General features: G+C 42.8%; 1 protein-coding gene across 1 annotated transcript in view; it reads left to right on the top strand.

The window, feature by feature from the left end:
• LOC105483247 (methyltransferase 8, tRNA N3-cytidine) overlaps positions 1–24581 on the top strand; it is a 225457-nt gene that overhangs the window by 80756 nt on the left and 120120 nt on the right. The window contains 2 exon segments of the mRNA XM_071072927.1: positions 17899–18001; positions 23567–23686. The gene's annotated coding sequence lies outside the window, so the exon portion shown is untranslated.

The raw sequence follows: 24581 nt of genomic DNA, 5'->3' as shown, positions 1-24581 counted from the left end.
AGTCACCTTGCCCAGACAGACTTTTCATCTGTTTTTCTGAGGGCAGTTCCAAGAGGTTACCGGGGAGACTTTATCTGCATAATAAGACAACCTTTGGTCACAATGAAGTTCTGCCTCTTGCCTTCCTAAAATTTGTTGCCACCTCTCACAGAGCACAAAAAAACTTTGTTGCAGGCCATTATTTCTTCTCTGGTCCCATTTAGTTTTCAAAGTTTCATTTATAAACTACTGTCTGCCCTTTGGGTCCACTCAATTCTCCTAAAAATCATTCACTGCCTGTTTTAGTTTGTTCTCACACTGCTAATAAAGACATACCTGGCCAGACATGGTCTCTCACACCTGTAATCCTGGCACTTTGCAAGGCAGAGGTGGGTGGATCACCTGAGGTCAGGAATTTGAACCTCCACCTCCAAGGGTTCAATCAATTCTCCAGCCTCAGCCTCCCAAGTAGCTGGGATTACAGGCACCTGCCACCATGCCCGGCTAATTTTTATATTTTTAGTAGAGATGGGATTTCACCACATTGGCCAGGCTAGTCTCGAACTCCTGACCACAGGTGATCCGCCCACCTCAGCCTCCCAAAGTGTTGGGATTACAGGCGTGAGCCACTGCACTGTGCCCAGCCTGCAAGTTAGTTATTTTCTAGATACAATGGGGGTACAGGCATTAGGTAAATACACCCATTCCAAATGGGAGAAATTGGCCAAAATGAAGGGGCTACAGGCCCCATGCAAGTCCAAAATCCAATGAGGCAGTCAGATCTTAAAGCTGCAAAATTACCTCCTTTGACTCCATATCTCACATTCAAGTCATGCTGGTATAGATTCCCATGGTCTTGAGCAGCCCTGTCCCTGTGGCTTTGCAGGGTACAGCCCCTCTCCCAGCTGTTTTCATGGGCTGGTGTTGAGTGTCTGTGGCTTTTCCAGGCGCACAGTGCAAGCTGTTGGTGGATTTACCATTCTGGGGTCTGGAGGATGGTGGTCCTCTTCTCCCAGCTACACTAGGCAGTGTCCCAGTAGGGACTCTGTGTGGGGGCTCCCACTCCACATTTCCCTTCTGCACTGCCCTAGCAGAGGTTCTCCATGAGGGCTCTGCCCCTGCAACACACCTCTGTCTGGACATCCAGGTGTGTCCATACAACCTCTGAAATGTAGGCAGAGGTTCCCAAACCTCAGTTCTTGGCTTCTGTGCACCTGCAGGCTCAACACCATGTGGATGCTGCAAAGGCTTGGGGCTTGCACCTTCTGAAGCCATGGCCCCAGCTGTACCTTGATTCCTACTAGCCATGGCTGAACCAGCTGGGATGCAGGGCACCAAATCCCGAGGCTGCACACAGCAGGGGGTCCCTGGTCCCAGCCCTGGAAACCATTTTTCCCTCCTAGGCCTCTGGGCCCATGATGGGAGGGGCTGCCACAAAGGTCTCTGACATGCCCTGGGGACATTTTCCCCATTGTCTTGGTGATTAACATTTGGCTCCTTATTACGTATGCAAATTTCTGCAGCTGGCTTGAATTTCTCCCCAAAAATGGGGTTTTCTTTTCTATCACATTGTCGGGCTGTAAATTTTCCAAACTTTTATGCTCTGCTTCCTCTTGACACTTTACCACTTAGAAATTTCCTCCACCTGATACTTTAAGTCCTCTCTCTCAAGTTCAAAGTTCCACAGACCTCTAGGGCAGGCAAAATGCCACCAGACTCTTTGCATAGCAAGAGTGATCTTTACTCCAATTCCCAATATGTTTCTCATCTCCATCTGAGACCACCTCTGCCTGGACTTTATTGTCCATATCACCATCAGCATTTTGGTCAGAGCCATTCAACAAGTCTCTAGGAGGTTCCAAACTTTCCCACATTTTCCTGTCTTCTTCTGAGTCCTCCAAACTGTTCCAACCTCTGCCTGTTACCCATTTCCAAAGTTGCTTCCACATTCTCAGGTATCTTTACAGCAGCACCACACTCCTGGTACCAATTTACTGTATTAGTCTGTTCTCATGCTACTAATGAAGACATAACTGAGACTGGGTAATTTATAAAGGAAAGAGGTTTGATTGACTCACAGTTCCACATGGCTGGGGAGGCCTCACAATCATGACTGAAGGCAAATGAAGAGCAAAGTCACATCTTACATGGCAGCAGGCAAGAGAGCTTGTACAAGGGAACTCCTATTTATAAAACCATCAGATCTCATGAGACTTATTCACTACCACGAGAACAGTATGGGGGAAACTGCCCCCATGATTCAATTATCTCCACCTGGCCCAGCCCTTGACACATGGGGATTATTACAATTCAAGGTGAGATTTGCGTGGGGACACAGTCAAACCATGTTATTATCCTTCAAAATAGGCTGTATTGCCCCATCCCCTCTTTTCTGTGAAGAGGGAACTATGTAAGCTCCATCTGGCCTTTCCTTGAGTCTCATATTTTATGTGGCTCCGTGCTTATGCAAGTTAATAAATTTGTATGCTTTTCTCCTGTTAATTTGTCTATTGTCAGTTTATTTCAGTGAGATGACTCACTTATTGAACCTTCAGAGGGAAAGTTTAAACTTCCCTACATAAAACACTTTTTTCTTGACACTGTTTTGAAGAGCAGTGACTCACCTTTACCTGATTCTTTGTTTGATTCCAGAGCCCTTGGACTTTTATATTTGTTTTCTACCATGATATCACAAACCATGAGTTTGTTGATGCTTCATAAATCTGGAAAGATGTGGCATGGATTTAGGGGAAATATACCCAGAGATGTAAAGGGGAAGGAGACACTGGCCAACCAGAAGGTCACCCTCATTCCTCAGTGAAGGAGAAAGGCCTGACTCCTACCTTGTATAAGGGAACTAAGGGAACTGGGTAGGTATCAGTATAATGGAGTCAAGAAGTGATTCAGGATTTACTGCCCCCATCTGAGGAAATAAACAGAGGGAATCAAAGAATACAGGGCAGAATAGTCTACTAGACAAGACCCCAGTGTGGAATCACAGCCATCCAGTGAGGTTTGAGAGAAACCCAATAAATAATATCCCTATGTTCTCTGCCCAAGTTTTAAACCAATCAAATAGATTAAGGTGTCAATAAATGAAGATTAAAATGTCAGCTCACCCTGGGCACAGTGGCTCTTGCCTGTAATCCCAGCACTTTGGGAGGCTGAGGCAGGTGGATCACCTGAGATCAGGAGTTTGAAACCAGCCTGGGCAACATGACGAAACCCCGTCTCTACTAAAAATACAGAAATTAGCTGGGGGTGGTGGTGGGAGCCTGTAATCCCAGCTACCCGGAAGGCTGAGGCAGGAGAATCACTTGAACCCGGGAGGTGGAGGTAGCTGTGAGCCGAGATTGTGCCATTGGCCTCCAGCCTAGGCAACAGAGCAAGACTGTGTCTCAAAAAAGAAAAGAAAAAGAAAAAAAAATAGCTCAATTACTGATGAAGCTGGTACTGGAAAAAATGGACTTCGGGTACAAGGAATTAGTGTCTTCCTAATACTGAACCCCAGAATCAGGGCTCACAGCTAGACAGCCAAGGACTCTACACAGGGCGCCCTGCCCCTTTGAGGCCTATTGCAGCACACTTTCCTCCAACAGAAAACAAAGAAGAGCTGGATTAAACAAGCCTAAGTAACCGCCCATATTCACTGATGAGAGAAATCACTCCACCTCTCCCAGGAATGAGGAGGGTGGGATTAAAGAGGCTGGCAGTCTTAAATCAGTTGCTGTCCCTCCACATGGCAGGAAAGAACAGGAGTGGGAATTACCTAAACCTTTTATAAGTGTTGGGTAAAGCATATGCTACATAGACCAAATCTAGAGCAGTGTGGGGGTAGACTCTGCTTTATCCTTCTGCTATTTGCTGAGTAGTCTGCTCAGAGATGCACTTGTCAATGGTTCTTCAGCATCTCACCACCTAGCTCTCACCAGGGGTCTGGGTAGTTATGATTCCTTTTATTTGTTCACTTTCTAAAAAAATTTGAATTTTTGTGAATATTTGAATAGTTACAAAATAGTTTCTATGCTGATTTAACATGGAAAGGGAGATGGTTGTATTTTTGTTGACATTACAATGCATACACACGTGTGTGTGTGTGTCACACTGAATGATACTGTCAATGCTGGGCTGATGCTAAATTTAAGGAACATAGAGAACTTGGGAAAAGGCCAGAGATGGAGAAAAGACTGTTAGTGGTTTGTTTATAGGGAAGAAATGGGTTTGCCCTAAAATAAATGCATGCTAGAAGATGAAAATAATAGTGCCCAGGTAGAAACAGGCAAAAAGGGTTCTCAAAGCAGAAACATGGGACCCATTTTGGATATAAATCCTAACTTCACTATTGGTGGTTTTGTAACCTTAAGCAAGACACTTGAAATCTCCAAGGTTCAGTGCACTAACTATGAAATGGAAATAATGCTTACCTGCAGATTGTTGCAAGGACTAAATATAATGCACATCAAATGCTAGGTATGATGCCTGGAGATAACTGGTGCTTAATAAGTGGTAATTAATATTGTTATTAATATATATAATATATGATATTTTATAATATATGACATATATTTATAAAATATATATTGTTATTTAGATAGATAGATAGATAGATAGATAGATAGATAGATAGATAGATATTTTTTTAAGGATGACGTGATGGTTAACTTTAGGTGTCAACTTGGCTGGATTAAGGGATACCTAAATAGCCGGTAAAGCATTATTTCTGGAGATTGGTATGTGAGTCAGTGAACCGAGTGGGGAAGAGCTGCCCTCAATGTGGGCGACCTGAATAGAATAAGGTAGAGGGAAGGTGAATTTTCTCTCTCTCCTGGAACTAGGACACCCCCTTCTTCTCCTGCCTTTGAACTCCAGGTTATCTGGCCTTTGGACTCTGGAACTTGCACAAGCAGCATCTTTGGTTTTTAGGCCTTCAGCCTCAGACTGAGAGTTACACTGTTGACTTCCCTGGTGCCGAGATGTTTGTACTTGGACTGAGCTATGCCACTGGCTTCCGTGGGTCTCCTGTTTGTAGATGGCCTATCATGGGACTTCTCAGTCTCCATAATTCTGTGAGGCAATTCCCCTAATAAATCCTCTCTTCTCTTTATCTTTCTCTCTCTCGTTTCTCTCTCTGTCTCTCTCTCCCCTATTGGTTCTATCTCTCTGGAGAACCTTGACTAATACAGATGGTGAACAAGTCTTTGTCTCTTTGAGAAGAATAAATAATTACAGGATAAATAATGTAAATATTATTTAAGTATTTATATCTAATATAAATATATGTAATATAAAAATTATTTAAATAATTATTTAAAAATAATTAGCCTTAAACTTGCTAACTGAAAAGTTGAGTTTTCTTATTTAGGAAAGTCATTGCTGTTTCTTTGGCTTATGTTTAATTCAGATAATCAGATGCTTATTAAGCATCTACTGTGTGCCAGAACTGTGCTGCATACTGAGAATACTGAAATGCACGTGGCTTATGAAATGAACCCCTGCTCTTTAGATGCCTGCAGTTCAGGATAGATGCCCATTTGTCTGAAATGTGGTAAGCACCTCCTACTTAAATCTTTGGCTCCAGCAGGCCACCACTATTTGGCCACCATAGTTTTGCCAACCTCAGCTTATTAATTGGTATCCTCATTTTTTAGACCCTTTTCAAGAATCTCAGAGAACAAATCTAGCCATGTGCTTATCCAGCAAAAGCCAAACAAAGCATGTGAAATGGGTCCTTACCGTATAGCTTTTGTACCATCTACGCTTTGGCATCCAAGGTCACTTTTAATAATGCTGCCCATAACTCTATGCAGAATGCCTCCTGCCACAGCATTTAGGACTTCCACTCACAATACCTAGCAGCACCTCTAAGTATCACCACTGTCCATTCAACTGGTCACAATTAAGATAAGATCTGAGCTGCTTTCCGAAGATCTGTAAGATTCTCCAAAATAGGCCAAAGACGGCTATAAAGCCTCACACTGTGCATCATTTACTCGAGGTGGTCATCCGAGCATAGAACCTGATCTGACTCACCTTTACCACAGTTATCTCCTGATCCTCGCATGAACTCAACAAATAGCCCTTTTGGAGTCCAGAAATAAACACCTGCACATATGACCAAATGATTTTCCATAAGGGTGCCAAAACCATCCAATGGGGCAAGGACAGTTTTTTCAACAAATAACATTGGGAAAACTGGGTATCAACTTGCAAGAGAAATTGGACCCCCATTTTATGCCAGATATAAAAATTAAATCAAAATGGATTAAAAACCTAGATGTAAGACCTAAAACTATAAAACTCTTAGAAGAAAACAGAGGAAAAACTTCATAACATTGGGTATGGCAATAATTTCTTGGATACGACAACAAAAGAAAAAGAAAAGTTGGACTACATCAACATTAAAAGGTTCTGTGCATTAAAGGACACATCAGCAGAGTAAAAGGCATCCCACACAATGGGAGAAAATGTTTGCAAATCATACGTCTGATAAGGGTTTAGTATCCAGAATGTATGAAGAACTCTTACACTGGGCATGGTGGCTCATGCCTGTAATCCTAGCACTTTGGGAAGCTGAGGTGGGAGGGTTGCTTGAGCCCAGGAGTTCAAGACCAGCTTGGGCAACATAGTGAGACCCCTGTCTCTACAAAAAAAAAAAAAAAAAACATAAATAAATAAAATAAAGAACAAAATTAGCTGAGCGTGGCGGTGTTCATCTGTAGTCCCAGCTACCTAGGAGGCTGGTGTGGAAGGATCGCTTGGGCCTTGGAGGTCAATAGTGCAGTGAGCTGTGATTGCATCACTGCACTCTAGCTGGGGTGACAGAGTGAGATCCTGCCTCAAAACAAAAAACAAAGCAAAACAAAACAAAACTCTCACAACTCAACAATAAAACCTTCAATTTTAAGATGGGCAAAGAATTTGAATAGATATTTCTCAAAAAATGTTATACAAATGGCAATAGCATATGAAAAAAATGCTCAATGTCATTAATCATTAGGGAAATACAAATCAAAACCACAATGGGGTACCACCTCAAACCCATTAGGATGGCTACTACCAAAAACCAGAAAATAGTAAATGTTGACAAAGGTATGCAGAAATTGGAACTCTTGTGCACTGTTGATGGGAACGTAAAACGGTGCAATAGCTATAGAAAACAGTATGGTGGGCCCCCAAAAAATTAAAAATAGAATTATCATGTGATTCAGCAATTCTTAGTATATACCCAAAATAACTGAAAGCATGGACCTGAGGAGATATTTGTACATGCATGTTCATAGTAGCATTTTTCACAATAGCCAAAAGGTGAAAGCAATCCAAGTGTTTTGTCCGTTTTGTGTTGCTGTATCAGAATGCCTGAGACTGGGTAATTTATAAAGAAAAGAAATGTATTTGGCTCATGGTTCTGGAAACTGGGAAGTCCAAGGGCAGAGTACTGGCAAATACTTGACATCTGGTGAGAGCCTTCTTGCTGTGCCATTCCACGGTGGAAGGTGGAAGGGCAAGAGAGCATAAGAGGGAGAAAAGGAGGTCAAACAAATCCTTTTATCAGGAACCCACTCGTGTGATAACTGCTTTAATCCATTCATAAGGGGAGAGCCCTCATGACCTACTCACCTCTTAAAGGTCTCAACACTGTTGAATTGGGAATTAAGTTTCCAACCCATGAGCTTGGGGAATACATTCAAACAATGGCACCAAGTGTCCATCATCAGATGAATGGATAAGCAAAATGCAGTATATACATAAAGTGGAATATTATTCAGCCTTAAAAAGGAAGGAAATTCTGACACATGCTACAATATGAATGAACCTTGAGGACATCATGCCAAGTGAAATAAGCCAATCACAAAAGGAAAAATATAGTATGATTCCACTTACATGGGGTACCTGGAATAGTCAAATTCGTAGAGATGGAAAGTAGAATGGTCGTCGCCAGGGCTGGGCGACAGGGGGATGGGGAATTGTCACTTAATGGGTACAGAGTTTTAGTTTTGCAAGATGAAAAGGGTTCTATGGATGGTATTGATGGGCCCGATATTGATGGTAGCACAACAATGTGAAAGTACTAATGTTACTGAATTGTGCACTTAAAAATGGTTAAGATGGTAAATTTTATGATATGTGTATTTTTTTTTTTTTTTTTTTTTTTTTTTTTTTTTTTTTGAGACGGAGTCTTGCTCTGCCGCCAAGGCTGGGGTGCAGTGGCCGGATCTCAGCTCACTGCAAGCTCCGCCTCCCAGGTTTACGCCATTCTCCTGCCTCAGCCTCCCGAGTAGCTGGGACTACAGGCGCCCGCCACCTCACCCGGCTAGTTTTTTGTATTTTTTAGTAGAGACGGGGTTTCACCGTGTTAGCCAGGATGGTCTCGATCTCCTGACCTCGTGATCCGCCCGTCTCGGCCTCCCAAAGTGCTGGGATTACAGGCTTGAGCCACCGCGCCCGGCCGATATGTGTATTTTACCACAATGTTTAAAAAATCAACTAGCGGCCAGATGCAGTGACTCGTGCCGGTAATCCCAGCACTTTGGGAGGTCGAGGCGGGTGGATCGCGAGGTCAGGAGTTCAAGACCAGCCTGGCAAATATGGTGAAACCCCATCTCTACTAAAAATACAAAAATTAGGTGGGCATGGTGGCACGTCTGTAGTCCCAGCTACTCAGGAGGCTGAGGCAGAAGAATTGCTTGAACCCGGGAAGTGGAGGTTGCAGTGAGCCAAGATCTCACCACTGCACTCCAGCCTGGGTGACAGAATGAGACAGTGTCTCAAAAAAAAAAAAAAAAAATGCAACTAGCCCAGTGTTCAGTCTGGCCTCTCAAAACTATGAACTTTTGCCCTCTATTTCTAGTTCCCTGGCCTTGCCATCCACTTTTTTTCTTTCTTTCTTTCTTTTTTCTTTTTTGAGACAGTCTCACCCTATTGCCAGGCTGGAGTGCAGTGGCGTGACCTCGGCTCACTGCAACCTCCACCTCCTGAGTTCAAGGGATTCTCCTGCCCCAGCGCCTGCAGGTGGGACTATAGGCGTGCGCCACCATGCCCAGCTAATTTTTGTATTTTTAGTAGAGATGGGGTTTTACCATGTTGGCCAGGATGGTCTCAATCTCTTGACCTCATGATCAGCCCGCCTTAGCCTCCCAAAGTGCTGGGATTACAGGCGTGTTCCACCGTGCCTGGCCGCCATCCACTTTTTATATATACCACCCTGTTTTCCACCGTTTCTCACTATGGCCAGCCCATGTGGACTCTGCCTGGCACTGTGCATATACTCTTGTCATCCAGTGCAAGAGGAAGGACTTAATTGCAAGATATCCTGGACTCCCACCGCCACAGAACCTTCTCATAACACTCCACCCCACAGTATGCTCTGGGATCATCACAACTCTTTGCCAAGCAAACCTGGGAAAGTTCAGCCCTTCCATTACTCCTTGTGGTTGGTGATGGACAAGTAGAGAGAGCCTGAAGCAAAGGAGTTACACATGACCTCCCCACTCAGTGTGCTTGGCACACCATAGGAGAAAAACCTCAACATTCTTTGAGGGCCCAGTTTGGCATTTTAAAAACTATATTTTTTTCTGTCTCTCCAGCCTCTTACGTTTTTTTTTGGTTTTTGTTTTTTGTTTCAGACAGTCTCATTCTTTTTCCCAGGCTGGAGTGCAGTTGTGTGATCACAGCTCACTGCCACCTCAAATCCCTGGGCAGAAGCAATCCTCCTGCCTCAGCCTCCTGACTATTAAGGACTACAGGCACATACCACCAAACCTGGCTAATTTTTAATTTTTTTTTTTTTTTGGTAGAGATGGGATCTCACTTTGTTGCCCAGGCTGATCTCAAACTCCTAGGCTCAAGCAGTCCTCCCGCCTCAGCCTCCTCAAGTTCTGGGATTACAGGCATGAGCCACTGCACCTAGCTGCCTCTTGACCTCTGACCAAAGTGCTCATTTCCCATTTTCTGGTCTTAAATCTCCCTTCAGAGTTGCGTGCTCATCTTCTTACCTATTACTTCAGCTTCTCTGTTATTTCAATCCAAATGTCACCTCCAACTGCATAGCCTAAAGCTTGGTCCTAGGGAGTGTCACTCACAGCAGGCCCCTCTAGACTGTTATGACATAACTACGGCCACATACAGCAAACTTGGGAGGTAGGAGGCAATGTAGGTATGTCCACGCTATCAATTTAGCATTTTCTTGACTTTAATTCATATTTAGATGAGGTGACTGTCTTAGTCCATTTGGGTTGCTATAACAACAGAAATGTATTTCTCACAGTTAGGGAAGCTGGGAAATCCAAGATCAAGGCACTGGAGGATTTGGTCAGATATGCTGGCTCACACCTGTAATCCCAGAACTTTGGGAGGCTGAGGTGGGCAGATCGCTTGAGCCCAGGAGTTCATGACCATCCTGGGCAACATGGTGAAACCCTGTCTCTAAAAAAAAAAAAAAGGCACTGGCAGATTTGGTGTCTGGTGAGAGCCTACTTCATAGAAGGCACATTTCAATGTGTCCTCACATGGTGCAAGGGACAACTGAGCTCCCTCAGCACTCTTTTATGATGACACTAATCCCTTTAGTTCTCATGACCTAATTACCTCCCAACAGCCCACCTTCTAATACCATCACTTTAGGGGTTAGGATTTCAACATATGAATATTAGAGGGATACAAACATTCCAACTATAGCAGTGACCAAGTTAAAAATTTGGGTCATAGGCTGGGCACAGTGGCTCAAGCCTGTAATCCCAGAACTTTGGGAGGCTGAAGTGGGATCACCTGAGGGCGGGAGCTTGAGACCAGCCTGACCAACATGGAGAAACCCGTCTCTACTAAAAATACAAAAATTAGCCAGGCATGGTGGTACATGCCTGTAATTCCATCTACTCGGGAGGCTAAGGCAGGAGAATCACTTGAAGCCATGAGGAGGAGGTTGCAGTGAGCCGAGATTGCGCCATTGCACTCCAACTTGGGCAACAAGAGTGAAACTCCATCTCAAAAAAAAAAAAAAAAAAATTGGGTTGTATTAGAAGAAGTCCTGGCCGGGTGTGGTGGCTCATGCCTGTAATCCCAGCACTTTGGGAGGCCGAGGTGGGTGGATCACGAGCTCAGGAGTTCAAGACCAGCCTAGCCAACATGGTGAAACCTCCTCTCTACTAAAACCATAAAAACTTAGCTGGGTGTGGTGGTGGACACCTGTTATCCCAGCTACTTGGGAGGCTGAGGCAGGAGAATTGCTTGAACCTGGGAGGTGGAAGTTGCAGTGAGCTGAGATTGCACCACTGCACTCCAGCCTGGGTGACAGAACAAGACTCAGTCTTGGAAAAAAATAAAATAAAATAAAATAAAATAGTTCCTATATACTTTTGTTTTTACCCTTTTGTTAACATTAAAAATTTTTTTTTGTTTTTTTTTTGTTGTTGTTGTTAGTTGTCTCTGACCCCTCTACTCTGGAATTAACCACCTGTTTTAATTTTCCTAGATCCTTTTAAAACTTAAAGGTGGTTTGCAGACTATTAGCGTTAGCATCACCAGGAGAGGTTGTTAGCAATTCAACATCGCAGTCTCCAGCTCAGGCCTAGCAAATCAAGATCTGCAGCTTAATAAGATCCCCAGGTGATTTGTATGTACATTAAAATTAGAACTGTACCAGAAAGATTCTAACTGCTCTTGTTGGAACAATGGGTCTCTACCCTCACTGTTCATTAGAAGAATCTCAGAAGCGTTTAAAACATACTGATTTGGCCTGGCACAGTGGCTCATGCCTATCATCCCAGAACTTTGGGAGGCTGAGGAGGAGAATTGCTTAAGATCAGGAGTTTGAGACCAGCCTGGGCAACATAGCGAGACTCCTCTCTACACACACCCTCAACCCCCTCCCTGTCACCCCTACCCCACCGCCACCCCCAGGCAAAAAAAAATTAGTCAAGCATGGTGGCATGTGCCTGTAGTCCCAGCTACTTGGGAGGCTGAGGTGGGAAGATTGTTGGAGCCCAGGAGTTCACGGCTGCAGTGAGCCATGATTGCTCTGCTGCACTGCATCCTTGGCAACAGAGACCCTGTCTCTCTCTAAAAACAACAAGCATAGCTACTGATTCCTGTGATCCACCACCAGATTCTGATTTCATCCATCTATGGGAGGCCTAGGCATTGGTGTTTGTTATGTTTTTTTCATTTCTTGTGTGTGTTTTTGTTTGTTTGTTTCCTCTGTACAGATGATGTCTTTTATTCTCTAGGAGATCTTGATAGTTAGCCAGGCTTGAGAACCACTGAGTTGTGACTAAGAGAAAAATATCATGGAGAATACCATAGGTTGTGAGCTCGTTTACAGTTGTGAAAAACAGATTATTAAATTTGAGTAGGTCTTAACCTTAATATATGACTTGTTTTCTATTTCCTTAGTCCCTAGGGTATGTGTCTCAACAGCTCTTAACTTCTATTAAGTAGTGTCCAGGACTTCCAACCAAGTCTCATGAGAGGGTCATGCTCCTGTCCCAGTGCCCAGAGCTGGTGCTGCTTCCTGCTGCTGCTGAAGCCCCAGCTGCAGAGCACTGATGGGATCAGCCATCACCACCACCTTGGTTGCTGGTGCGATGTTTGGTTGATGCCCCTAGAGACTCACGTGCCCTGAAATGAGCACATGATGCTTTTACATACTCCCTGAAAATCAACCCTGTGGCCGTGACATACCAGCCCCAACAACCAAAACAACTTTGGTAGCCCCATCAGTCTGTGACTTCTAAATTTTCTTTAGCATCTTCCCATTTTTTTCCTTTTTTTTTTTTTTTTTTGTGAGACAGAGTCTTGCTCTGTCGCCCAGGCTGAAGTGCAGTGGTGCAATCTCAGCTCACTGCAACCTCCACCTCCCAGGTTCAAGCGATTCTCCTGCCTCAGCCTCCTGAGTAGCTGGGATTACAGGTACAGGCCACCACGACTGGCTTTTTTTTTTTTTTTTTTTTTTGGATTTTTAGTAGAGACGGGGTTTTGCCATGTTGGCCCGGCTGGCCTCGAACTCCTGACCTCAAGTGATCTGCTGGCCTTGGCCTCCCAAAGTGCTGGGGTTACAGGCGTGAGCCACCGTGCCTGGCCTCCATTTTCCTCTGTTTTTTCAGAGAGCCCAGGCGCCTGGCCTCCATTTTCCTGTTCTTTCAGAGAGCGCAGGCAGAAGCTATTATCATCAAAAGTGAGTTTAAGACTAGTGAGCCTCCCTTGCCACCTGGGTCTCACCTTTCCTGAGGACATGCTTTGCTTTTTGTCATCACAGGTAAGTAGATGAAGGTCTCCCTGTAAGGCTATGTACATATTTACATATTCACTCATATTCTTCCTTTGCATCCCAGAAACTAATTTTTAGCAGATTTAAAGCAGATTTTTTAGTCAATGTTAGAAAACATTTTTTAATGTATGAAAGTGAAATTCAATGTAATTAAAAATTTATTAAATCTTAATTGAATTCCTGCTGTCTCCATCACCAGAAAATGACTGCTACGTTTTCTATTGTTATTCGAAATACTCATCTTCTTTATAAATATTTTGACATTTTTTGAAATGCCAAAAATATGCATGGTGTGTGCTATGTAGTCAAGAATTAGCACTTTTGCTTTGGCATAAAGCAAATTTCAGGTGGGGAAAGGAGGCAGTTGATAATGAAGATTTTAAAAAGTAGAATTAGGTTAAAATGGTTATTTTTATTAACATAATCTGTTTCAAGATAGGGTCCTAACAACTTGATTTCTCTATAAGAAATGTCCCCTAAATGATGGTGGGTCACTTTTGGAGTTGAAAATTCTGGCTTCTAATTAAATATGTGTGGTTGAGCAAGTCAGTCTTTTTCTGCCTCTCAGAGTATTTATCTGTAAAATTAGGAAGTTGCACCAAGAGTCTGATAAAGCACCTTCCAGCTCTGAAAGTCAATGATTCTATGAATGCTCAGCTACATTCTATATCACCAAAAGGTAGAAACGGTGTCTTCTATTTTTTCCTAACTCCCGATTTTGCCATCATATGGAAAACAACAAAAATAAAGGTAATTAAAAATAGGAAAGAAATGGACTTAAAATTATGCCATCTGATGTCTCAGGCATTTTCATTTTATGTTCCATTCTGGTCCTTGAACATATGTATACATAATTTTACATAGTTGCAATCATAAAATAGGTAAAATGTTATATTTGGCCTACTTCACTTAACATTATGTAACTTTAATATCACCATTATCACTGATAATTATAGTTTAAATGGCCACATGGTATTCCGTTTCATTGATGTATCATAGTTTACTTTAAAAGTCCCTATATTTGGAACTTTAGACTGCTTTCAATGTTTGATACCATAAAGAAGCTACAGCAAATTTTTTATTCATATGGCTCTTTCTTTTGAATAACTTTCTAAGAATAAATTTCTAGGAGTGTAATTACTGAATTAAAGGGAGCCTCTTTACCATTGTTTATAAGTATTAGCAAATGGCTTTCCTGAAAGCTTACACTGATTTACATTGTTGCCACCACATCTGAGAGTGATAGTTTAAGCCTCCCCAAAGGTGTGGTATGAAATTAATTAATGTTTTAATTTACATTTCTCTGATAACTGGCAATCTTGAACATTTTTTCATTTGAGATTGCATTTTATCTTATGCGAATTGTCTGCTTGTACCCTTTTCCATTTATCTGACTGTGAAACCATAGGTGAGTCACTTAACCTCTCTGCGGCTTGGTTTTCTCATCAATAAGCAGGATAATAATAATTTCTATCTCAGAAATGTTGTATGGATTTCTCGATGTAAAGTATATAGAATAGTACTTGATATATGGAGAACCTTTTAAAAAATGTTAGTACTAGTTGTATTAGAACATTCCTGATTTTCGTTACAATTTATGATTTCCTCTGGTATTTGTATAAATGCATAAATATCTTTGATTAACTTAGAAGTCTTTATAAAACATAGATGTAATCATTTGGTCTGCTGGGTTTGGCTAAGTGTCTTTCTCTGTTGTTTTAATTACTGTATTGGTTTTGTGTGTATGTTCAGGCATGCACATATGAGCGTACGAGTATGTATTTTCTCACAAGTCCAGAAACACAGAGTCTATGCCAAAGGGGCAGCTCATAAAAATGTTAACTGCCTGACAGTGCTCAGAATGGTGCATCATCTCTGTTGAATAACTGTTCAACCAAATCATTTAGAAAAATACCAAACAAGCAAAATCAAACCACATACATACACGCACTCACAAAATCAAAACCAAACCCAAACCATGCACATACTCACGTGCACATTACAAACAAAATGTTTTAAGCCAGAGAGAGAAAAGATATTGTAAACCATATAAATTATTTCTCTTTAAGAATAACTGATTCTTTTTCTTTTTTTTTTTTTTTTTGAGACTGAGTCTTGCTCTGTCGCCAGGCTGCAGTGCAGTGGCACGATCTCGGCTCACTGCAACCTCTGCCTCCTGGGTTCAAGCGATTCCCCTGCCTCAGCCTCCTGAGTAGCTGGGACTACAGGTGCCCGCCACCATGCCCAGCTAATTTTTTGTATTTTAGTAGAGACGGAGTTTCACCTTGTTGGCCAGGATGGTCTCGATTTCCTGACCTCGTGATCCGTTCGCCTCGGCCTCCCAAAGTGCCAGGATTATAGGCGTGAGCCACCGTGCCTGGCCATAACTGATTCTGTATATACAATTGTTGCCTAATTCCTAGCGTACTGAGATCCTATTTATTTATGTATTTATTTTCTGAGATCTAATTTAGACCATGGAGAGGAAAAACATAAAGGTGGTATTAATAAACTGCTTTGGGGAGTAAAAGAACCTCTTAGAATCCACGACATCATGGATGGAAGAGATCCTTGAGGAGGGAATGAAGCACAGCTCAGAGTGGGAAGGTTAGCAGTGTTGAAGACCAAAGTTATTCATCCCTACATGAGTCAATTGAAAGAAAAGAATTAAAAGCATTAAAAAAAAACAATATGAGTAATGGGAGGAACTGATGAAGCCTGCTGCCCAGATGAGGATTGGAAACTATTTAAACTGGATAATACAGTGTGTGTTTTGGCTCTGAGAAAACAGAAGTTGAACTTTTGAGTAGTAATCAAGGGCATGGTCTCAAAGTGTTTGCAAATAGTGCTGGTATGGAGAACAGATGCCGACATTATTGCCAATGGGAATCACAATAAGAGACTAAAAGAAACCACAGGAAATTTTTGCAGAAAGCTTGGCATTGAGAATGATTTATGGTTGATTTAAGAAGGAGACAAGGAAAATAAGGCTACAGTGTATACCATCTGACTGCTGTAGACCAAGGATGTAAACAGTTAGCCATGGCTTTCCAGCCTCCTGGAAATCAGGATTCTGCTCATACAGAAAGGCGCCAGAATGTTTGTCTGAGTTAAGTGCATACTTCTTTTTTAGTATCTAAGAATAGTTATCCTCCTTTCCTCTCCCATTACTGCTTGGGTATCCTTAAAAATCCTCACCAGCTATTAAGTATCATGGAGTTACGCAAAGAGGTCTGCAGGGAACTTGATGGCTTCCCAAAGCAGATCAGAGAAACTCCCAGGAGGCCCTAGGCTTGAAAGGTGAGCAGCTCTATTTTGTTGCTGTTATGTGTGTGATGTACTTTTATGTTAGAAAACTGAGGTTTGGAGGATTTAGGAGAGTGAGGTGAATCTTCCAAAAATATCTAACAAAGTATGCTGAGAAGGTAAGTTAGAGCGGAAAACACGTGACCATTCCTTGGCCTTGGGTCACTTAAGTTATAACCTCCCTTCAGAGAGTAGAGAACAAACATTGCCTCTGAGACAAAAATAAGAACTTCTTTTTGTTTGTTGGTTTGTTTGTTGTGAGAGAGGGTCTCGCTCTGTCACCCAGGATAAAGTGCGGTGACGTGATCATGGCTCACTGCAGCCTCAACCTCCTGGGCTCAGGTGATCCTTCCACTTCAGCCTCCTGAGTAGCTGGGACCACAGGTGCGTGCCAGTACACCTGGCTACTTTTTAAATTTTTTTTAGAGACAGGGTCTCCTTATGTGGCCCAGGCTGTTCTCAAACTCCTGTCCTCAAGCCATCCTCCCACCTCGGCCTCCCCAAGTGCCGGCATTATAGGCGTGAACCGCCATGCCTGGCCAAAATAAGAAGTTTTTGAGCTATCCTATAGGGTGTCTGAGTTTTGAAATGGGAAAAGAGAGATATATTTGACTAAAAGTAGTAGGATTTTCATATGAGAGAGATAGTCTAGAGGGAGGTCAGTGCTGGTCCTCAAGTCCTTGGGACTACTAGAGAAATATAAGGGGAGAAGATGAAAAACAGTAACAACCAAAATGTTGCCAAAGGTTAAAAACAATGAGCCTGTGACAATGCTTTCTGAATAGCAAAGGAAGCAGATTAGATGAGGAAAATTATGTTAGGCTTTGTGCCCAGAAACCTGAGCCAATGAAGCCTATCAGTGACCAGAGTTCCATTACCTTAGGAAACTGACTCCAGGCTCTCTCGTCATGTCTGTTTATAGGCATTCTCCCCACATTCATATCTCGCCCTTATTTCCTAGTTGTGTTTCCTTTGAAAACTTATACTCCTTGAGCCTGTGCTAAGACTGCAGAGGTCCATCCAAACCTGGACCACAGTAGCTAGCGAGATCCAAGTGTACCCTTGGTGTGCAGGGTGCCCGTCTCAGGAGCATAGTCAGAGAAGAGCTGTTACAGCAAGGGTAGATGGAAAGGTGAGGATTCTCTCTGTCTGCCTGCATTGTCCTCTCCACCCTCTTGTTTTCTTGGCAGAATCCTTGATCATTCAGGATCTACTCAAATGTTATTATCTATTATCTCTCTGTAAACCCCATTGATGGAAAGAGCTCTATTCCCATGGCATCTTGTACACAGCATTAATTACGCATTTGCTGCATTGTTTTCTAATAGTTTGTGTGTCCATCTTTCTTACAGGACCATCATCTCTAAGATGTTAGGGACTGTATTTTGCATCTATCTCCAGCCCTGAAGCAGTATCCAGAAGTACCTTGTGCTGTATGGAAGCTGTCAGCTACATGTGGGTATTGAGCACTTGAAATGTGATAAATTCCAACTGAGATTGTTGCGAGTGTAAAACACACATCGGGTTTTGTCAACCTAATATGAATAAGAGAATGTAGGCTGGGTACAGTAGCTTATACCTGTAATCCCAGCATTTTTGGAGGCTGAGGCAGGCAGATCACTTGAGGCCGGGAGTTCGAGACCAGTCTGGCCAACATGGCAAAACCCTGTCTACTAAAAATACAAAAAATTGGCCAGGCGTAGTGGTGAATGTCTGTAATCCCAGCTACTTGGGAGGCTGAGGCTCAAGAATCACTTGAACCTGAGATGCAGAGGTTGCAGTAGGCCGAGATCGCACCCCTGCACTCCAGCCTGGGCAACACAGTAAGACTCTGTCTCAACGAAAAAAAAAAAAAAAAAAAGAGCCAGGCATGGTGGCTCATGCCTGTAATCCCAGCACTTTGGGAGGCCGAGGCGAGTGGATCACCTGAGGTCAGGAGTTCGAGACCGTGCTGGCCAACATGGGGAAACCCTGACTCTACTGAAAATGCAGAAATTAGCCAGGCATGATACAGGCACCTGTAATCCCAGCTACTCAGGAGGCTAAGGCAGGAGAACCATTTGAACTCAGGAGACGGAGGTTGCAGTGAGCTGAGATCTCACCACTGCACTCTAGCCTGGGCGACAGACAGAGACTGTCTCAAAAAAAAAAAAAAAAAAAGAGAGACAGAGAATGTAAACTATCTCACTAATAAATTTTTATGATTACATGTTAAAATGATAATATTTGGGATGTATTGTGTTAAATAGGATATATTATTAAAATTAATTGTATCTGCATCTTTTTACTGTCTTACATGGCTACTAGAAAATTTAAAAGTATATATATGGCTCCTGTTATACTTTTATTGGACAGGGATGGTCTAGAACATAGTAGAGGCTCGTTTGAGTCAGGGTCTTAGCAGGCAAAAGAAAATACATTCATTTTGGATTTTGAAGAGATGTTAATGAAGGGGCAATTTATAGAAGTGTGGGCAAGGTTAAGGAAACCCACAAAGGATGCTGAGGCACCAAGAGACTAGCAAAAGAGGGGAGCAGTTAGCCTACAAAGGAGAGGAAAAGCCATTACTAGAGCTGGTGAGCACTGGAGGTGCCTAAGAGGAGCACCCAGCAGGAGCTCTAGTTCCCGTCACTGCCAGAACCATATCTTGCTCCCACTGGCTGTAGGGAATCAGAAGCCAGAGGGCAGAGATCCTGGATGATGTAGCCCTTAGGGGACCACTCCCACCACCCCCGGGCAGAGAAGAATGGAGAATAGGTGAGGGCAGGAGGAGAGCATGGGATAAAGAGTAATGAGCACAGAGCTCAGTACATTTGTTCAGTGAATGAATGAAATGAAACTAGTCACTAAGGAGAGAATGGAGGATGGTGCAAAATTAACTTTTTCCCATCTGGGATTATTTTGCAGTAGTCCTTTTCAAACTGTTCTGTGACACTGAAGAGTTTAATGAAATTATGTTAGGGGTTCCACAGACATTTCTTTCCTGTTCTAAATATATGTATTTCTAACTATTAAAATACTGCCCTCGAGGATGGGCACGGTGGCTCACATCTGTAATCCCAGCACTTTAGGAGGCCAAGGCAGGTGGATCACTTGAGGTCAGGAGTTTGAGACCAACCTGGCCAACATAGTGAAACCCCATCTCTACTTAAAATATAAAAATTAGCTGGGCATGGTGGCACATGCCTGTAGTCCCAGCTATTCGGGAGGCTGAGGCAGGATAATTGCTTGAACATCGGAGGCAGAGGTTGCAGTGAGCTGAGATTGCACCACTCCGTTCCAGCTTGGGCAACAGAATGAGACTCCATCTCAAAAAAAAAAAAAAAAAAGAACTCGCCTAAAGCACAGGAACATGCACATCCAAACGTGTTATATATCAAAATTTTTAACACATGGGAAACAGGTCACACATCAACTTGTGCTGCCAGGTGAATTTTTGTGCAAGCCTAAAAACAAGAGTTCCTCCTGTGTCTTTTGTGGTTTTATTTGAATATTATTTTTTATTCTTTTAATTTTTCTAGTCAGTTTCTGCTTATCCATTAATTGAATATCTTAAATGTGTCACTTATTAACGTTTAGGTCTGCATTAGTGCTTTAGAAAAATTCAGGTCTACACGTGTCCATTTATATAAAATTGCACACATTAGTATACCATTGTAACACATGGGCACAGCTCAATTAAATGCTGAGCAATGTTCAGGAATGTGTATTTGACACATGTTCTTGTCTCATCACGTATCTCACTTGCTATCATGTTTATGTAAAAATGATACATTCATGTTAAGGAATTCTACAATAGCAGATATTGTAGGAATTCAATCTGAAATGCATTTCTGGCCATTTGCATTTGATGTTCCCTATGCTTTGAAAGTATTTCCTCACTTTGGGAGGCCGAGACGGGCGGATCACGAGGTCAGGAGATCGAGACCATCCTGGCTAACACGGTGAAACCCCATCTCCACTAAAAAATACAAAAAACTAGCCGGGCGAAGTGGCGGGCGCCTGTGGTCCCAGCTACTCGGGAGACTGAGGCAGGAGAATGGCGTAAACCCGGGAGGCAGAGCTTGCAGTGAGCTGAGATCCGGCCACTGCACTCCAGCCTGGGCGACAGAGCCAGACTCAGTCTCAAAAAAAAAAAAAAAAAGAAAGAAAGTATTTCCTTCAGCTCTTGGTAAGGCTGAGATTAAGATGTTCCTTAGTTCTATTTATCCTTTTATCCTTTAGCTTTTAGCTGAAATGTTTCCTCCTTGGGAAAGGCTTCCCTGACCACCTAATCACTTAAGTAGGTTCCCCTCCCCATTCTTTCTTTAAGCATTATTTCAGCCTTCATAGCACTTACCACAATTGGTAACTATTTTGCATAATTACCTCTTTATTGGTTTTTGCCTGTTTCCCTAACAAGAATTTAAATTTCATCAGTGTAGGGATGGGGTCTCTACTTAGCATGGGTCAGGGACTATTTGAGCTTTACCCATATTCATTCATCTACTCACAATCACCTTGTGAGGGCACCTTTGAGAGACAAGGACACTGAGATGCAGAGAGGGTAAGTGGCCCGGTCAAGGTCTCCTAAGCTATCATATGAGAGAGCCAGGATTCAAACCCAGGAATCAGTGGGGGCCCAAGAGTACAGCAGCATGTTTAACATTAAAGGCTTCCAACTCCAGGCCCCAAAGTGCTAACAAAAACACTGGATTTTTGTTTTTCTTTTCTTTTTTTTTGAGACAGAGTCTCGCTCTGTCACCCAGGCTGGAGTGCAGTGGCACCAACTCCACTCACCGCAAGCTCCACCTCCCAGGTTCAAGCGATTCTCCTGCCTCAGCCTCCCGAGTAGCTGGGATTACAGGTGCCTTGGCCTCCCAAAGTGCTGGGATTACAGGCATGAGCCACTGCACCCGGCCCAGCAAATACATATTCTTCCAACTCATGGATGAGAAACTGATGTCCACGCATGGTCTGAGACATGGTACTATGTAGCACGTAGGAGAATCGGAATTCCAGGCAGGTGATAGGGCATGATGGTTAGGAGGATAGGTTCAAATCTTCATTCTGCCATTTTTGGGCTGGGTGATCTTTGGAAAGGTACTTAATTTCTCTAGGTCTCAACTCATTTGTAAAATGGGGATAATAGTACCTACCTCATAAGGTTATTGTAATAGTTATAATAATTCACATAACCCAGCACCGTAGGAAGCTTTCAAAAAATGTTAGCCTGGTCAGGCACGGTGGCTCATGCCTGTAATCCCAGCACTTTGAGAGGCCAAGGTGGGAAGATCACGAGGTCAGGAGTTCAAGACCAGCCTGGCCAGCATGGTGAAACCCTGTCTCTACTAAAAATACAAAAAAATTAGTCGGGAATGGTGGTGTGCACCTGTAGCCCCAGCTACTCGGGAGGCTGAGGCAGGAGAATTGCTTGAACCTGGGAGGTGGAGGTTGCAGTGAGCCGAGATCATGCCACTGTACTCCAGCCAACAGAGTGAGACACCATCTCAAAAAAAAAAAAAAAAAAAAGTATTTGCTGAGCGCATCTGTGTTCTCTGGGTGGAGAGCTGGAGGGCAGGTGTATGTAGACGAGTTCATTCTTAGCAGAGGTCACCAGGAAACCTTTTGCTCATTCTGAACTATGTCCTGTCCTCTCCAAATGGTGTTCTTTTTGGGCCTCTCAGTTTAACATTGTCATTTTCCTGTGGAAATGCTGGGAAACACAATATGTGGAAGTTAAACAACATACTCCTAAATAACTCATGGGTCAAAGAACAAAGAAGAAATCAAAAGAGAATCTGAAAATAATTTGAGAGGCAAAAAGTACTTTGAAAGGAGGAAAAATGAAGACACAACATACCAAAACTTAGGGGATATAACTGAAGCCTCCTGTGTACAGAATAGAGGGGACTTCAAAAAGTTCATGGAAAATTATTAAATTAAAAGATAAAAATGAAAAATATAAGCTTTATTTTTCAACATAAGCTCCATCAAGTCCAAGACACTTTTGTAAACAATGATACCAGCCATTTAATCTTTTCCTAAAGAACGCAGGGTCCTGGGAATGTAACCATGTCAAGGCAGTCTTTTTTTTTCTTTTGAAATGGAGTCTCACTCTGTCACCCAGGCTGGAGTGCAGTGGCATTATCTCAGCTCACTCCAACCTCCACCTCCTGTGTTTAAGCAATTCTCCTGCTTCAGCCTCCCAAGTGACTGAGATTACAGGCATGCACCACTATGCCAGGCTAATTTTTTTTTTTATTTTATTTTTATTTTTAGTAGAGACAGGGTTCACCACGTTGACCCACCATATTGACCAGGCTGGTCTCGAACTCCTGGCCTCAAGTGACCCGCCTGCCTCGGCCTCCCAAAGTGCTGGGATTACAGGCGTGAACCACTGCACTCAGCCAGGGCAATCTTTTTTGCATTGTCATCTGAAGAAAAATGGATGCCCTGTAAAGGATATTTTTAATTTTTATTTTTAGAGACAGAGTCTCACTCTGTTGCCAGGCTGGAGTGCAGTGGTGAGATCATAGCTCACTGCAACCTTGAACTTCTGGGCTCAAGCAGTCCTCCTGCCTCAGCCTCTCAAGTAGTTAAGAGTACAGGTGCATGCTGCCACACCCAGCTAATTTATTAAATTTGTAGTAGAAATGAGGTCTCGCTATGTTGCTCAGGCTGGTCTCGAACTCCGGGCCTTAAGCAGTCCTTCCACCTCAACGTCCCAAAGTGTTGGAATTACAGGTGTAAGACACCAGGCTTGGCTAAAGACTTTTTAAGATTACAAAACAAAAATAATTTCAGGGCTGGACACGGTGGCTCACCCTGTAATTCCAGCACTTTGGGAGGCCAAGGCAGAAGTATTGCTTGTGTCCAGGAGTTCAAGGCCAGCTTGGGCAACATAGAAAGACCCCTGCTGATCTCTTTGGGACATTGTCTCCATAAACTTTTTGTAAAGCATCAATGATTTCACTATTTTTCTACCCAAACCATACATTTGATGTTAGTTCTTTTTTTTTTTTTTTTTTTTTTTTTTAGACGGAGTCTCGCTCTGTCCCAAGCAGGAATGTAGTGGCGTTATCTCGGCTCGCTGCAACCTCCACCTCCCCGATTCAAGCGATTCTCCTGCCTCAGCCTCCCGAGTACCTGGGATTACAGGTGCGTGCCACCATGCCCTGCTAATTTTTGTATTTTTAGTAGAGACGGGGTTTCACCATGTTGGCCAGGCTGGTCTTGATCTCCTGACCTCAGGTGATCCGCCCATGTCAACCTCCCAAAGTGCTGGGATTATAGGTATGAGCCACTGTGCCCAGCCTTGACGTTAGTTGTTGCTTCAGTTTTATTAATAGAATTCATGTTGCTCTGATGGGGACTGTTCTCAAACTGATGTCTTATCCTTCTTAGTGCCCCAAACTAGATCCTGTTCAGACATGCTATAACAAATTAGTATGAGTTTATTTTTGTGCACACATTTTGAATTATCTGTGTAGGTTTTTCATAATACACATTTTCCCTGAATTTTTTTGAAGAGCTCCTCATCTATTTGTGTGTTTAACTTCCTTCTATCCTCTCTTTCACATGATTCACTTTTTTTTTTTTTAATTTATTTAAGCAACACTTACTGAAGGCCAACTCTGGGCCAGACACTGTGCTGAGGTTTGGAGACATGGATGACCAGAGCACGGTCACAGTCCTCTAGGGATGCTAGGCAGATGGAGCCCATAAACTAATGATTACACCAATTAATTGGCTAAGGATTTGAACCAGGATTCTAGTCAGCAGGACCAGAGGAAAGATATTACCCTTTTGGCCTGTTACTGTCTCATTTTGTTTTTTATTATATCTTTCTCCAGCTTTCCTTTTCTCTCAAAGACTTTCTTTTCTGGCTATCTCATATTTCCTTTTTTTCCTACTTTTTAATTATTTATACAGCCAATTCCAGGTGACCTCTTTTGTGAATTTTATACAATTAATGCTTGGTCCCCCAACTGCTGGAATCTGGATTTAATCCTCCACAATCAGCCCCCCACTCCCCAGAATGATGAATGCTCAG

Source organism: Macaca nemestrina, chromosome 11, assembly GCF_043159975.1.
Source record: "Macaca nemestrina isolate mMacNem1 chromosome 11, mMacNem.hap1, whole genome shotgun sequence".
Classification (NCBI taxonomy): Eukaryota; Metazoa; Chordata; class Mammalia; order Primates; family Cercopithecidae; genus Macaca; species Macaca nemestrina.
This window is presented reverse-complemented; position numbering and strand designations above follow the sequence as displayed.